This window comes from Thalia democratica, chromosome 6 (assembly GCF_965202585.1).
Source record: "Thalia democratica chromosome 6, ktThaDemo2.hap1.1, whole genome shotgun sequence".
Lineage (NCBI taxonomy): Eukaryota > Metazoa > Chordata > Thaliacea > Salpida > Salpidae > Thalia > Thalia democratica.
This window is the reverse complement of record NC_139170.1, coordinates 64,897,445-64,915,446: the sequence shown is the minus strand read 5'-3', so window position 1 is coordinate 64,915,446 and position 18,002 is coordinate 64,897,445. Positions and strand designations below refer to the sequence as shown.

The 18,002-nt window shown below is 24.2% G+C and overlaps 1 pseudogene; it reads right to left on the bottom strand.

Moving 5' to 3' along the window:
- Positions 1-2,015: 2,015 nt before the first annotated feature.
- LOC145839334 (uncharacterized) lies at positions 2,016-17,498 on the bottom strand (annotated as a pseudogene).
- Between the last annotated feature and the right edge of the window lie 504 nt (positions 17,499-18,002).

The window sequence follows — 18,002 nt, the reverse complement described above, 5'->3', positions numbered from 1 at the left end:
TGTCATGTTATTTTAGGTTTTGAAAATAATTCATTAGTATTTATACTCCTGAGTTTTTTAAAGAAATATTTTAAATTTGAAAGCCAAACTAAACTTTTTACAATGATAACCTAAACAAACCTAAGGTATACAGACCTGAAGAGTGCCCGGTAGTCTCAAAACTATCATACAATAAAGATGTATAACGTGTATTTGAAAAATAAAAAAAAACGTTATTGAAGTCAAAGTATAGTAAAACAAATCAAGGAATTATATTTGTTTCAAAACCGATGTCAAAAATAAAATTGAAGATCTGATACTCAATTAAAACAAAAATTTTTTAGTGTACAAATTCAATTGCTTCAAAAAAAAAACTTTATCTGACAAACTTTTAAACTTTTAAAACTATAATCAAAAGAAATTTTACTTAAATTTGTGTTGATATGTTTAAGAAAAATTTGAAAATAATACAAGTCAACGACAAACGCTACTAAAGTATTCTGAATAGTTGAAAAAAAAAACGTTATGCAAACAGTAATAAAAGAAAAAAAATATTATTGCGACAAAGTTTTTTATAAAGTTAAGTTAAAGGTATATTGTTCTAAAAGTAAACAGAATTTAAATATTTTCTCTCTACTTAGGTAAACTGACCATCCATTTTGTTTATTTTTATTGGGGTCGGCTGCAGTTGTAAGTTTTTAAAATGTTTTCATTCATAACACTATGCAAATTTATGCAAAAGAGGTAAGTTAATAATAAAACAGAATATCAAAAACATTTATACCTTTATCCCTATACAACCTTACCAAAATATATAGAAAAAGTAAACCGAAAAAAGTTTTGTTACTTATAAATTAAAAAAAGTATAATTAAAATAGTAGCTAATCATTAGCGACCTTAGGAATTGTAGCCGAAGCTTTAATCGTTTTTCAGATTTAGTCAATCGGTGCTTTAATTTATCATTACTCTCATTTACCACTTATTAAGTATTTTTTTTGTTTTGGAAGAATTATTATTTTTTATTTTGTGTTTAGCATTAAATGTAAATTACTGACGACAAGTAGTTAAATGAAATAATTTGCGACAAAAAACAAGATATTTTATTTGGGAAGGGGTCTAAATTACACGAATACAAAATTGCACGAGGTTACTGAATTGCACGACATTGCTAGGAGCCAAATTTGCGCAAAATACATTTTTGCACAGGGGAATAGGTACAGAATAAAAAAAACAAAAAGATAATTTAATAAAATATAAAATTACAATAAAAAAATAAAAATTTTTGCAATAGTTTGTCATTCTCAATTATAGTTACTATAAATATAATTTTCAAACATAACAATTTTTGTCAAAATAAGTTTAAAATCTGAAGTAGTAAAATAAGCCAGATGACGAAATTTTATACTGGCACGGAAAATTTATTTATAATGAACTTATTTATTGTCTAGCATAAAATGGTTTCAATAATTAAAAAGTAAACATTATTATTGACTTTATTAGACTGCACTGTAACTTAAACAAAATATTCTTAAGTTAGGACTATTTTAGATTTTAAGCAATGTAGTAAACATTTGAGTAGTTTAAGTTTGTTAGAAATGGCAACATCTAAAAATTAACCACTAATTACAATCAACAAATAAACAATGTAAAATCTTAACCATTTTTGTTAGTTTATTAACAAATTAAATTTCACTAATAGGTTAAATCAAACTAAAACAACAAAAAATTATAAAATAACAATTTATAAAACTAATTTTAAATAGTAAAACTTAATTTAGTGTAAAGCTAAATACTAATTAACCAAATTTATACATCGTTATAAGTTATTTAGAGCTTTCTGACCGAAATCTTACTTTATAACAAACAAATTGTTAACAATAAGGCTATCTAGAAATGTATTCAGATATAGTCTTAAGATGTTCATAAACAATATTTCTTTGTATTTCCCACTTCAGTTCTGATTGTTGATCTTTAATAAGTTGCTTATGATAATTACGTAGATTTTGATTTCAATTAGAACTGTTAGTAATCCATTTTCAACACTCTGCACAATCGTACGGTTTTTCTCCTAAATGAATTCTAAAGTGAGAGACTATTTTTTCTCAGAAAATTTCTTTTTGCTAATATCACATTCATAACTTTTCTTTTCCGTATGAATCAACATATGTTTTTTTAATTCACATTTTTGAGCAAACTTCTTATCACAAGCTTCACATTGAAAACTCCTTTTACCAGTTTGAATCAACATATGCGTTTTAAGACTACTTTTTTGTGTAAAGTGTTTTTCACACAAATCACATTTAAAAGCTTTTTTTTCTTTGTGTGACTTTTTAAATGTATTGTCAAGTTACCCTTGAGAGAAAATGATTTCAAACAAACATGACATTGATAATCTTTTATACCATTATGTATCAGCATGTGTTTCCTTAAATTACCTTTTAGAGAAAATTCTTTACTACAAATTTGACATTTGAAGTCTTTTTCACCACTATGCACCGACATGTGATTTGTTAAACTGCCTTTTTGAGTAAAACTTTTATCACATATTTCACACTTATAGGGCTTACTTTTTGTATGAACCTTTTTGTGTAGATTTAGTTGTGAACTATTCTCAAAGTTTCTCTTACATACATCACATTTAAAACAGTTATGAATTCTAACTCCTTCAGTAAAGTGGGCTTTATTCATAATTTATTTGTATAGACCTAAACTTTTACAAATTTTTGTATATACATTAATTAAAAACACGAATTTATTCTTTCAAGAATTTATTTTACAAACTAAGTTTCTTGTCAAAGGCCTCGTCAATGCTCAAATAAGTTTTATTCAGATAGAATAAAAATTAATTATTAATCAAAAATAATACATTTTTGTTAATTCAAAAATATTCTTATCAATAATATGAAATTTTAAATGACTACTGTTTAAGAAGTAACATGCTAAAATCTAAAAATCTAAATATTCTTAAAAAGTTGTATTGCTTAAAAGTATTAGTTATAACATTATAATATTTATTATAATAACACATATAAAAACATAGTTTTAATATTATAAGTCAGTATATTTTTGTATAAACTTTCTGAGTAGAAGTCTGGACTTTTGTATGCCGTGCTCAAGTTAAACAAAGGTTTTATCATGTCAATTCGATCATCAGACCACTAGCCAAAATACACAAGCTTGTGGTTTGACGATTGAGTTAGTATAATCAACCTTTATGTAAGTTATTTTATTGTTTGTTAGCATAGTTACAAGATTTCAATAACTTGAAAACCGAGCAATTAAAAAACAAACAAACATTTATCACACTAACACTATTGTTATCAAAACCTATTTAACTATTGTTGCATCTCAGTATAAATGTGTTTTTTTACATAACGAACATAATTGTTCAACGTGCATTTAACTCGATATATATGGCAATAAGCTATATAAAAAGTAAAATCTGAATTTTTGAATGGCCGTTGCTGTAGCATATAAAGTTAAATCAATCAATATAAGAAAAAATCTAACGTCCATGTCCCCCTATTTTAGATCTAACTATTTCTAATCTTGTATTTATTGTTGTAAAAGTGTTTTATGTTGATTACAATACCTTAAGTTTTATTAATTTTTTGTAATTATCATTTTATTTATAAATACCATTTTGAAGAGTGTTTTTTCTTATTGTTAATTTTTCGACAATTTAATTTCCCTTATATTTACTTAAGTGAATTGTCAAATTCACCAATTAATTATTAATAAATTCTTTTCTAATTACTTGATCTAGCTCCATGATTTTATGTGCTTCGTGTTATTTTATTGTTACTTAGAAAGCTCTGAAAATACTAAAAACAATGTCAGCTAAAGTAACAATCGTTGAATAAAGTTTGAAATAACAATTTATCTAACTATTTAACAACAACATAATTCTGTGAAAACAACTAAAAACTTTTTTAAGATGCACTATGCATGTTTCAGGCTAACCAAATATACTATAAACGTTAAGTTACTAGTTTAAAAAATTATTATACTACGATAAACGGGTTATTACAACTCCCACCCATGCACAATTTCAACCTGGAGATGTTCTAACTAAAATATTTTTATGCTGTTTATATTTTTCTCTCACTGTCATTCCTAACCCTTAACCTTGGTCGGTTAGCAGTTCTCAGTTTTGATAAGGTTAAATTGTGCACGGGTTATAACTGAGCAATATCCGAATAAAGGTATAGTGTTGTGTTAAAGGCTAAGCTTATTCTAAGAAATAGACTAAGTTGTTAAAGATAAAATATTCTTTAGAATTTATTAACTTAAAACAGTTCTCAAAATTGTTATTCCATAAAAATTCATCATGAGCCTGTTTACTATTATAAAAAAAAGCTAGTTATTTGATACGCTCTCTCAACAATCCATGCGTTCAGATTTGAAAACTGCTAAACTTTGCAGTAACTGGAACACTAGCGCTATGTAAATCAATATAATAAACTGATAAACTAATAAATTACTAATAAATAATTATGAATTTATAGCCCAAATTTAATATCAGAAATGTAATTAAAAACTCATACGCAGTAAAGTCCAAGTAAAATTTAAATCCCTTATTACTTTTTTTCAATACTGATTAGATAATTAAAAACTGTTTATCGATTAAACCAGAAAATATTTATGTTTTATTTTCAAAAGGGATCAAAAAAATGTTTAATAATATAACTTTTTTTTAGTCTATTATGATTTAAAAACTGGTTCTTAAGTTTTCAATATGTTGCTTATTAAATTATGCACAATAATAAATATTTTAAGAAAATTCAATAAGTAGTTTTGCGTTGTAAAACATTACAGAAAAATGACAAATTTCTATATTAATTTTAAGTTATTAAGTTTCGATATTACAAAACATGTTTCTAGTTTATTAAATTTAAATTGATAAAAAAACTACATACGTACAACATATACAAAATTACAATCTATATAGTAAACGTTTATTTAAAAATAACTTCATTAATTCTCTTGAATAGAGATATAAGAAAAATTTATATACTCATAGCTTTAATAAATATTTTTTTAATGTTCAATTAGCTCCATTAGATAAAATTACAGACTGAAACGGAGCCTTAATAATTGTGTGTAAACAATAATGTTTATTAAATGTATATATATATATATATAAAGAGTTATTTAAAACTTACCGACAGTCTTAATTATATAACAAACTGCTAACAATATTTAGAGTTGTATTCAGATATTGACTTAAGATAGCCATGAACAATGCTTCTTTGTATTTTACACTTCAGTTCTGATTGCTTTTCTTTACTTAGTTTCTTATGATGAGTACGTATATGTTTATCTCGATTAGAACAAGCAGTGAACCATTTTCCACATTCTGCACAACCATAAGGTTTTTCTCCTAAATGAATTCTAAAGTGTCTGACTAAACTTCCTTTCTGTGAAAATTTCTTCTTACAAATATCACATTCATGGGCTTTTAATTTGGTATGAGTCATGATGTGTTTTTTTAAATTACTTTTTAGAGAAAACTTCTTTTCACAAACTTCACACTGGTGTTCTTTTCCTCCAGTGTGAACAACCATATGTGTTTTAACACTACTTTTACTAGTAAAACTTTTGTCACAAATTTCACATTTGAAAAGTTTATCTTTGGTGTGAGTTACTAAGTGACGTTTCATATCACCTTTTAGAGCAAACTTCTTATGACAAACATGACACTGAAAATCTTTTATACCACTATGTACTAGCATGTGCTTTGTTAAGTAACTTTTTCCAGCAAAACTTTTGTCACAATTATCACATTTAAATGGCTTTTCTCCCGTATGAACACTTTTGTGAAAAAATAAGTTATGCATAGCTGTAAAACTTTTATCACAACTTTCACACTTGTATGGTTTTTCTCCTGTATGAACTCTTTTGTGAACAAACAAATTATGTTTAGCTGTAAAACCTTTATCACAAATATCACACTTGTATGGTTTTACTCCCGAATGAACTCTTTTGTGGCTGATTAAAATTGATTTATATTTAAAGCTTTTATCACAAACATCACAAAAAATACTTTTAGTATTAAGACTATCTCTTTTAGGTCCATGTTTATCCATACTAAAACTTGTTAGACAAAAGCTATTTAATTAGAAAAATAAATAAAATGAAATATGATACAAATTTTATCAAATATATTTTACGTTTTCAAATAGCTCTTACAAGCACATCACACAAATTATAATTATAATAAATTTTTAATGAACCTTTTTATTTATTTGTTTATTTTTCAAAAGTACTTTATGATGATTATTAACCTATAAAAATCTATAAATTTAAAAATTTTTTTATAGTTAAATCTGTCAATATAAAATTATTGCACCAAATATCTGCGAATTTATTCACTAACAGTTATTAACAATTTAATTTGGCACTATAAACTACTAGAAAATTATCCTTTTACATCAGACCATGGAAGCATATTTTGTTATAAAAGGAACCTTTTTTATGTTATAGTTAGTTTATTTCTCTTTTTACCCTGCTTTTCATTTTAAAGAAAATATCAAAAAAAAATTCGGGTAAAATATATATATTTAACAGATTTAAATTATATTAACTTAAAGTTTGTATCAAAATATTAGCAAAACATTTTTTTTTGCATTTCTTTAACTTACATATTAAAACGAAAACACAATAAAAAAAAAATTAAATTGAATAAAATGATTATAAATTAGTTATAACGTAAGTTAAAATTTTTAAAATGTTTTAAATATTGGTTAGAAATGAAGTACTTAATAAAAACTAATTTATTTCTGAAAGTTCTGAAGCATATATGAATTACAAATAAAGTTCATAGTTTAAAAATATATTGTCATAGTAATTCTAATGCCAAATATTAGTATTAAAGACGCATATTAGTATAAAAAACATATTGATGATCTACACAGTTTAAATTAAAAAATATTGTACAAATTTGTGATATAAATTGTGTAATAAATTATGTAAAACTATTTTTAGAGTAAAACCAGTTCATAAATTTCATAAACTTATTTCATAACTTTAATGATAGCATAAGAATTTATAAGCTACATACTTTTACTTTTTTTAGATATCATCTACTAATTACAATAGACTGTTTTGATAAAGTTATATAACTATATATATTTATAACAGTACATATGATAATCATATTTACAATTTTTTATACAAGATTAGAATCAACTTATAAACTGAAACATTCTACAAAAAAAATATAATTTTTATCAGCTTTTTTTACTTCTTAAAAGTTATCATTTATAACAGCTTAATTTAAGTATTGAACTTTTCAATTAATAGCTGTTTAATTTGTAGTTAAATAGTAGTATTAAATGCAGAATTTTGACTCTTTTAAATATATGAGGATAGTTTGCTTTTTCTTTAGTATTTTAAAATTTAACCAATGACTAAAAAGTTTCAATTAAGAAGCAAGTATCATTTTAGCATTAAAAAACAAACTTTTGTTAATTAGTAAACCTCTAATTTAAAACATATAAATCTAAGTTTATTTATTCTACTACAACAGCACAGTCATTAAAAAAACCTGTGAAAGATAGTGCAATAGTAATGAATAAGAAACTTAGGCTACTGTAGCTTAAGTTCTTTACAAATTTGATCAAAATGTAGTTTTTTTAACCTTTTTTCCTTTTCAAAGCCAGTAATACATATTTTATTTTAGAATCACTTCCAAATATACAGTTAATAGTTTTGTGTTTATTTGGTAACAAACGAATAAATACGCACTATCTCAGTGTATGAAAAGCATATTGTATGTTTATCTCAAACAGTTTTCTTAAATATTTTTTGAGTAGTTAGTTAACAAGACTATAAGCTAATAAATTAGACTACAGTCTTAAACTTAGTAGATCTTTTTAAGAAAATATAATTAACTGTCTGTATCATGATTATTATTATATATATAAAGTATAACTTAAAAACAAAATTAAATAAGATAATATTATACAATTAAATTTTTAAATTTAAATAAAATTACGATTTGTGAAACCTAATTATTTTCAACTGTTTATTTCGGTATTTTATATTTCTGATAAACTTTTATTATTCTAAAAGGTAATTGTGTAAGTTATTTATAGAAAATTAGGGCTAGGAAAAGTTTAGCTAGCTATTATAGTTTTTTCTACCATTTCCTATTACCAAATTTTGCCATATAAAGGAGTTTAAGCTTTTAATTTTAATTTAAGTAGGCTCTTAAATTTATTTTTAAAGTAAAGGATTGAATTTTAAATGGCGACTTTTTTAAAATTTGGTTATAAAAGTTTTGTATTTAAATTTCATAATAAATGTAATTAATTCATGGAATCTGCTGAAAATTATTATATTAAATGAGACTTGCAAAACATTTTTAACTCATATGCTCATATGCAATAATGTCTATGTAAAAGTTAAATATTATATAGTAAGTTTTTATTGCTGAGAACTTAATTAAAAGTAGTCTATTCATTTAACCAAAAATACTTACACATAGATTTTAAAGAGAAAACAAGTTTATTTAATATTTATTTTTTTACGTTTCATATCTATAATTTAACAAAAATTCAACAAACGGTTCTTAGTTTTTTATATTATAAAGGCTACAAAGTTATGAACATATAAAAATTAGAACAAGTTTAATTTTGAATTTTAAACAAAATAAAAAAAGAATTTATTTAATTTAAATATTTACAAAAAATATTGTTCCATAGTATTAACATTAATTTTTATGTCACAGGAAAAATGATTTTAACAAATTTTTAATGTTGTGAAATGTTTAACGTAAAATATATGAAATATTTGAGTTTTTATAGTTAACATAGTTTCAAAATAAATTTAATTAATAAAAATTTATAAATGAGACATAAGAACAAAAGTTTTACACTCCATAGCTTTTAATTGATACTTTTAAAACATTTAAGTTGCTCCAATATTTAAAATAACAAACAAAAATACAGCTTTATAAATCATCAAAAATTATAAATAGTGTTAATTAAAAAATTAATAAATTCTACTGTCAAGTTTAATTTTATAACAAACTGCTAACAATAATTAGTACTTGTATTCAGATATTGCTTTCAGGTAGTCATAAACAATACTTCTTTGTATTTTGCATTTCAGTTTTGATTGTTGTTCTTTACTTAGTTCCTTGTGACAAGTAAGTATATGCTGATTTCGAGTGGAACCTTAAGTAAACCACTTTCCACATTCTGCACAACCATAAGGTTTTTGTCCTAAGTGAATTCTAAAGTGTGTGACTAAATGACCTTTCTCAGAAAATTTTTTCTGGCAAATATCACATTCATGAGGTTTGACTTTATCATGTGTCTACATATGAAATTTAAAATTACTACTTCGAGAAAACTTCTTTTCACAGACTTCACATTGAAAGTTCTTTATTCCAGTATGAACTAACATGTGTGTCTTTGCATGACTTTTTAGAGCAAAACTTTTGTCACACAAATCACATTTAAAAAGTTTATCTTTGGTGTGAGTAATGAAGTGTTTCTTTAGAATAGATTTCTTAGAAAAATGCTTTCAACAAACATAACAATAAAATTCTTTTTACCACTATGTACAAGCGTGTGGTTTGTTAAACTAACTTTCGAGTAAAACATTTTTCACAACTTTCACATTTATATGGCTTTTCTCCTGTATGATTTCTTTTGTGAACGTTGAGACTGGACTTTCTTGTGAAACTTTTGTTGAAAACATCACAAGTAATTTTTTTAATTTTATCCATGTATACAACAGATTTAATTATTAAAAACTATAAATATATTTTTTTTTTAAATACAGTTATAATTTTAGTTCTTTTAAAACGTGTAATTATACTTTTGGTGTTTATAAAAATAAAAATAGTAAGTTATATGGTATGAAAGTGAAACAAAAAAAATAATTACAACTACTTTTTTATTATAGCTCTATTAAAATATATCTATCACTTAACCTTAGCATTTATTGCTTGACTTAGACAACTTCATTTTTAACTTTTTTTAAATCAAATTATAGATGGTATAACTATCTACAAGTTTATAGTTTCATTAGGAATAATTTAAATTAAAAAGTAACAGAATATTGACTATTAAAAAAAATTAAACAGTTATCTTAAAATATATTAACAACAAAGAAGACAATTTTATAACATGCCATAAAAACTAGTTAAAATTTATATACTTATTTTCTAAATTTAAATCATTATAGAGAAACAGTAAATTGTATAAAAAGATCTAATCTTTTTCTAACAATGTTTATAATGTATTTATTAAACTGAAAAGTTGATTGCTGTTAATTTAAGGATAAAAAAAATGCTAAAAATCCTTGGTCCTAGGACCTGGTGTACCGAAAAACTCTTTGCTATCGAGTAATACACCATTTGGATATAGTTGAATATTTTGACCTTGACTAATTATTATTTTTTAAGAAGTCTAGAAATTGTACTATTTTTAATTTAAATTTATTAAATTAAAACATACACGTCATGACATATTTAGAATTACTAAAAATTAACAGTGAAAGCATATCATATAATAAAATGTGATCATAAGTCAGACTTTCCTAAACTTAATTGAAACTTACACTGGATATTTCGAAGTTGACGATGTAGAGCAAAAAAAAAGATCTTAGGTGTTTTTAAAGGTAGTTTCAAATCTTATACTTGATATCATGAAACAGTTTAAAAAATTTATGGGGTTACAAGCCGTAAAAAGGGGTAGCCACAAGGCCATAATTTAAAATTTACACTAGATATTCTAGAGTTGATGATGAAGAGTGAAAAAAAAATCTAATGTTTTTTTAATTGTAGTTTAAAAAATAAACTAGTTAGACAAGGCCATAGCTTTTTAAATTTCTTTAAACGGGACCTCTTAAAAATTTTTTTGGAAACCCCGCTCTGAGTGCTTATGCATCCTAATAAACTTTAGTCTTTAGCTACCATCATTAAGACTAATACAAACATGTATAAAGCCAATAAGTTTACAAATTGCTATCTTCCAAAACAAAAATACTCACTATAAAAAAAAAACACTATATTTTTATATTAGAAGCCTTTGGTAGTAATGTAAGTATATATAAATTTATATGCCACTCATATAGGATTTTATATATGTTTTATCTCCTTGTACCTTTAAAATTTACACTGTACATTTAACTAATTACTAATCTTTTAAAAGTAATGATTTTTGAAAATATTTTACATGCTTTTAAATTGTGTTTATTCAAAAAAGTTAATTTTTGGTTATAAAATATTACTTATGCTTACTTATTATTTGAAAATTTTCGCATTCAAACTAGTTATCTTGGTAAAAAACATACGGTAAATGATAAAATGGTGTAGTGTTCTTAGGAGAAATAACTGGTTTTCATATTTAATATTGACAATACTGGATATGAAAAAAAAATGCTTAAAACTTTACAATTTGACTTATTTTGTTTGTATGTAGTTATAATGGTAACCACAATTTCAGGTCACTTAGGCTAACAATGACATCTCAGGCTAGCTAGGCTAAAAAAGCTAGTTTATTTTGATTTGATATCTGAACACAGAACTTCTAACAATATGTTAGATGTTAAATGTTATTATTTCAAATCTACTATTGTTTATTTAGTTTTATCTTAAAACAAAATAAACTATTTTTATCATCAACTTGTGAAGTTTGAAAACTTACATGAAAATTTTCACAAAAAGCAATTTTTTTTTAAATTGTATCTTATTGATTAAAAGTTATCATTAAACAACTAGTTATATTTCATTTTAAATCAAGTACATCAATATTCGTTGTTTAACACACTATTAAACATATTTTTCAGCATTTAACATTAAATTATGGATAAATCTGGTCAAAACAAAAAATGATATGGTTGTTAAAAGTGTTTCTTGTGATGTTTGCAAGAAGATTTTCAAAACTAAATCCTACCTGAAATATCACAAAAGAATTCACACAGATGAAAAACCATACAAATGTGATATTTGTGACAAACGATTTATCATTAAAGGCAGCTTAACAAGACATATGCTGATACATAGTGGTAAAAAAGAGTTTCAATGTCATGTTTGTCATAAAACGTTTGTTCGGAAATCTAATTTAAAACAACATATAGTTACTCACACAAAAGATAAACTTTTCAAATGTGATGTTTGTGACAAAAGTTTTACTCAAAAAGGTAGTGTAAATACACACATGATAGTACAAACTGGTAAGAAAGATTTTAAATGTAAAGTTTGTGAGAAGAAGTTTACTCAGAAAGGTAATTTGAAAAGTCATATGCTGACTCATACCAAATTAAAAGCTCATAAATGCGATATTTGCAAGAAGAAGTTTTCACATAAAAGTGGTCTAATTGTTCATTTTAGAATTCACTTAGGAGAAAAACCATTTGGATGTGCAGAATGTGGAAAATGGTTTACTCAAAGTTCTGATCGATGTAAGCATATACGTAATTGTCATAAAGAACTATGTAAAGAAAAACAATCAGAACTGAAGTGTAAAATTCAAAGAACCATTGTTCATGACTATCTTAAAACAATTTCTGAATATAATTCTTTTTATTGTTAGCAGTTTGTTATAAAATTAATTTTGTTGATAATCTTTAAATAACTCTTTTTCTATCTATAGTATTGTTAAAAACTATTTATAAACACTAATTTATGAGGCTATATTTAATTAAAGTTTTATATGATTGAGCCACTTGAATATTGAAAATTTTCTTCAAATCTATGAATATATATATTTTTGTTGTTATATCTCTGTTTATGAATTTACACTTATAAAATTTTATCTTTAATATACGTAAACTATAAAGACTGTAATTTATTTATAATGTACATTATTGTTTCAAACAAATTAAATTTGATAAATTATATACTTGTTAAAAACTTTTTTCTGTGACTTAAAATTATAGTTTGCGTAGCTTAAGGACTTTTATAATGTAAATTTAAGAACCGTTGTTAAATTGTTGTTTCATAAAAGTAATGAAATTCATGAATAGTATTATCATAATTTTCTTTGATCTTTTTCAAAATTAAATATTAATTATTTTGTGATTTAGTGGGTAGAAAATTTTTAGTTAAATAAATAGCGTTTAGAATAAATTATTACAGAAATAACTTTCACTTAAACTTATGTGCATTAATTTTTAAATTAGTTTGTTTATTTATACAGCGTGATCTTTTAAATTATGAAAAATTTAACAATTTTAAAACTGATCGCATTGAGAAGTTAGTGAGTGACTAAATAATTTGCTTCTTTTAATAAAAGATAACAGTCCCCAAGATGAATTGTGTTGTATAATAATTCTGAGACTAGTTTTTAAGTTTAAAAATTGTGTGGCTTTCATGTTATTGAGATTTGCAACTATCAATCAAATTAAGTTAAAATGTATATTGGTTTTTTTTTAGTTCCGGTGTTTCTTATTAACCGTTATATATTTTTAACGATAAGAATTAAAATTTACTGAAACTTAATGTAAGCCTCAAAAATGTTATTTTGACTATGTTTTTTCAAATAATAAAATAAAAACCTTGTTTCTTAAAGTTAAAGAAATAATGATAGTAAACAGTCCCATTGATGAAATTTGTCGTAAAATTATTTAAGAAGTAATTTCCAAGTTGATAAATTCTTTACCGTATTTAAACTTTAACAACATAATCTGTTACTTAAGAAATTAAATCTATAGAACTTTTTAATTTCATTCGTGAAATGCTCAGCTATAGCCCGCGCACAATTTCCAACCGATTAAATCTGATAACTGCTTACTGACAAAAAGTAAGATTAAAAATTAAGACTAATAGACAAAAATAACATTTTGTTCGGGAGTTCTGCAGGAAGTAAATGTGAAATGCATCTGCTTAAGTAGAAAATATTAATATTTTTTTATTATTTGTAATATAAGAGTTTATAGACCCAGTGACTAAATGTTTTATATCATATTTGGCCAGAAACTTGAATTGAGCGTCTTAATAATTTTTTAAATGTTCACAGAATGTTTTTTTTAAACAGGTTAATAAATTATTTGTTAAAATTTCATTCAACGATTGTTTCTTTAGCTGACACTGTTTCTCATAAATAATCTTCAGGGCTTTTTAAGTAAAATTAAAATAACAAAAAGCACACAAATATATATAGCGATGTCAAGTAATGAAAAAATAACGAGATGGTCATTTTATTTATTCTTTTCTTTTATTCAATGAAAGAACAACAATGTTAAGTTCGTGGAAAGAAGTTTAACCAAAAAAGTTATCTGAAACCACATATGTTTACTCACACTAAATTATAAGACCATGAATGTGAAATTTGCTAGAAAAAAATCAGCGAGAAAAGTGATTTAGTCAAACACTTAAGAATTCACTTAGGAAACAACCTTAAATATTTGCAGAAAGTGGAAAATGGTTTACTGCTGCTTCTTATAGAAATCTTCATTTACAAACTCATCATAAGGAACTAAGAAAAGAACAACGATCAAAATTAAAGTTTAAAATGCATAAAGGCCATTTTTCATGACTACTTTACGATAGGATCTGAATTCAATGCTAAGGAGAACTATTGTTAGCATTAAACTTTCTTTGAAATTAAGTTTATCTAAACTAAACATTTAAAAAACACAATTCATATTATCTACTTTATTTTAACCTTTAAAACTCTGTTTTAAAGCTCTATACACCTATTATTTTCATACTTGAATTGAATTAATCGATTTTTTTATAAATAAAGGTACAGAAGCTATGGATTTTAATTGTTACGTTTAACAAAATTGAATAATGATTTTTCAATTTTAAAGGTGTTTGTTGGTTAGATTAATTTTATATAAGTGATAAATTTAAGTTTGATCTTAGGGATAATAAGCATTTTGATATTGTCGCGATATTCACGCGATAAAATTATTTAAAAGCGGATGTTGTAAACTGTTTTACGCAGTTTACGTGATCCATGTATAATGCTTCCAGTATTGAAAAAATAAAATTTTTTTATTGTTAGGTTGTTAATTTATTTTCAATGAATACGTAAGAAAAAAAACTTTTCTTTGCTTAATATAAAATAAACATCAATTTAAAAGTTACGAGCATTCGGCAGTTATTGGTGTGCTTAAAGTTAAGATGCATTTCAAACATATTAATTTTAAGATTCTTCCTGATTAAGTTGTATAATACTATGCGATTTTAAGTAAAGTTTTATGAATAAAATTTTAGTTAAGAGTTTATGTATAACTTCCAAAAGCGAGAGAAAATTTAAACTTTTGTCGCTAACGGAGCGTTCTACTTATACAATGTTAGGGGCCTGGTTTATAACGCAACGTGCGCTTTAACTTGTATAAAAGATGTCCCAAATATAACGAGTAAACTATAATTGATTTAAATAACTAATATGACTTACTTACTATTTACTAAAGATTTTATAAATCAGTTACTTATACTAATTTAAACGAAGTTCGAGTCTGTGATAATAATTTTATTTACAATGAAATTTCGAAACAAAAAGGTGATAAAAATACTATACAACATAAAGCCAATGAATCGAGTTATTAATTCTTTTAAAAGACTAAAATACATGAATCTATGAAGCTGAAAGTAAGTGTTAGTTTAAACTCATAAAGTGTTCTAAAAGCGAATTAAACTCGATAAACAAGATTGAAACCATTTACAACTAGATGCAGCGAAAATCCGCCATGATTTATATTGGCTGATACGCAGCCGAAACTAAAAGCCAATTTTACACGCGATTTTTTAATTTATATTCCGCTTGAGAGAAAAGAAGAAAATAAATAAGAGACAGTTATTGCGAGAGCGGCACACTATTATATTGATAGATGACCTGAGGACTCATTATATAAACTCAGTAATACTATAAAAAGTCAACTAGCTAATAGATTCTAAATAGGATATCTTTGTGATATTCACTCAAGTACTGTTCAATAAATTTTAAGATTTATTAAACATTACATTATATACAAAGTAAACACACACTATATAGAATAAATAAGCATAATAGTCGATTAAAAAATACTCAGCTTAAATAAGAGTTAACAACTGACTTAGGCTCACCATTCTACCTAAAACAACATTTATTCAAGTTTATCATTAATAAGCATTGAGAAAATTAATCTTTTTTTGCAATCTTTTCTCTTATATTTAATAAAGCAGTGAAGCATGCAAAACTGCTACACTATATTAACAACATACTTTTTCTTAAAAACTTTATAAATAATTATAAAAACAGTACAAATAACACGATAAACATTTTAGTTTAAGCAAAGAAGTTTTCCTGTTTTATTTAAATGTAACATTTTTATTATTTTGTAACTATTCTTAGATAAGTTACTAACTTATCAAAGTAACAATAACTACATATACAGAGTATATAGTTATGAACTATTCTCTTAAATAAAAGCGTATTTATCGTTTCAAATTTAATTATATAGAACAATAATATATTTTGAAACAAAATGTATATTATTAAACTATTATATTATAATATATTATGATTTACATTAAATTTTAAAAATGTATTTAATATAAAAAATGAAATTAACTTTTTATCAAAAATTGTTTTAATAAAAAAAAATAGACTCAAATTAGTTAACGAAAACTAACAAACTAAAGCAAAATAAAAAGTTTAATTTTATGATTACTGTCTAAAGAGCTTAAGTTTATGTTAAGCTTAAGATTAATTATCAGTAACCAACATATATAAAAAATAAATATCTTTATATATTTTATAGATTTTTTAAGAATATGCAACTAGGTCATCGAACATATAATGTTATACACAAAAGTAAATCATTGTAAAAAGTATAAAGATTTTTTTTGACACTTATAAATACATCATTTTAAAAATTCTCAAAGTTTTCTAATATTATTTTATATAATACTAAACAAACCGCTAGCATTAAACATATTTAGAGTTGTATTCAGATATTGACTTAAGATATTCATTAACAATACTTTTTTGTATTTTACACTTCAGTTCTGATTGTTGTTCTTTATTTAGTTCCTTATGATGAGTACGTATATGCTGATTTCGACCAGCAGGATGAGTAAACCATTTTCCACATTTTGCACATCCATAAGGTTTTTCTCCTAAATGAATTCTAAAGTGTTTGACTAAATCACTTTTTTGACTGAATTTTTTCTTGCAAATATCACATTCATGAGCTTTTAATTTAGTATGAGTCAACATATGTCGTTTCAAACTGCCTTTTAATGAAAACTTCTTCTGACAGACTTCGCACTGATGTTCTTTTATTCCAGTATGAACTAACATATGTGTCTTTACATTACTTCTTAGTGTAAAACTTTTGTCACACAAATCACATTTGAATGCTTTTTCTTTAGTATGAGTAACCATGTGACATTGTAATACATTTTTACGTGCGAATTCTTTTAAACAAACATGACATTGATATTCTTTATTACCACTATGTACCAACAAGTGTTTTGTTAAACTGCCTTTCCAAGCAAAACTTTTCTCACATTTTTTACACTTATAGGGCTTTTCTTTCGTATGGACTCTTTTGTGCATTGTAAAATGTGACACGAGCATAAAGTTATTGTTATAGGAAAATTTATTAATTTTTCAAAAAACATAAAACTTTAATGTCAATTATTTTCCTTATCTTAAAAGCTATCTAATTTTTTTTTTTTTATTTTAGAGAACGCACCTTTGCCTTTAATTTAAAAAAAAAATTATTTAATTTGGGGTTGGAATTATTTCATGGGGTCCCTCCAAAAATAAAGGTTTTTTTTCGTTTTTTTTCATCAAATGGTATTAGAACCAAAAATAAATATTTTTTTTTAATTTTTTTTTTTGATTTCCCTTAGTTTGCATGTTATTAAAATTAGTAAATAGTTATTTTATAAATAATGTTAATATCTTTTACGATTTGGCCGAAAATCAAAATGTAGTATATTACACTATCATTTGCCTTGGCCATTTCCTAGATAAAAAATTGATAAAAGGAAAAAAACGTTAATAAGAATGCGATTTACATCAAACTAAATTAAAATAAAATAATTTAATTAAATTTGTTGTATA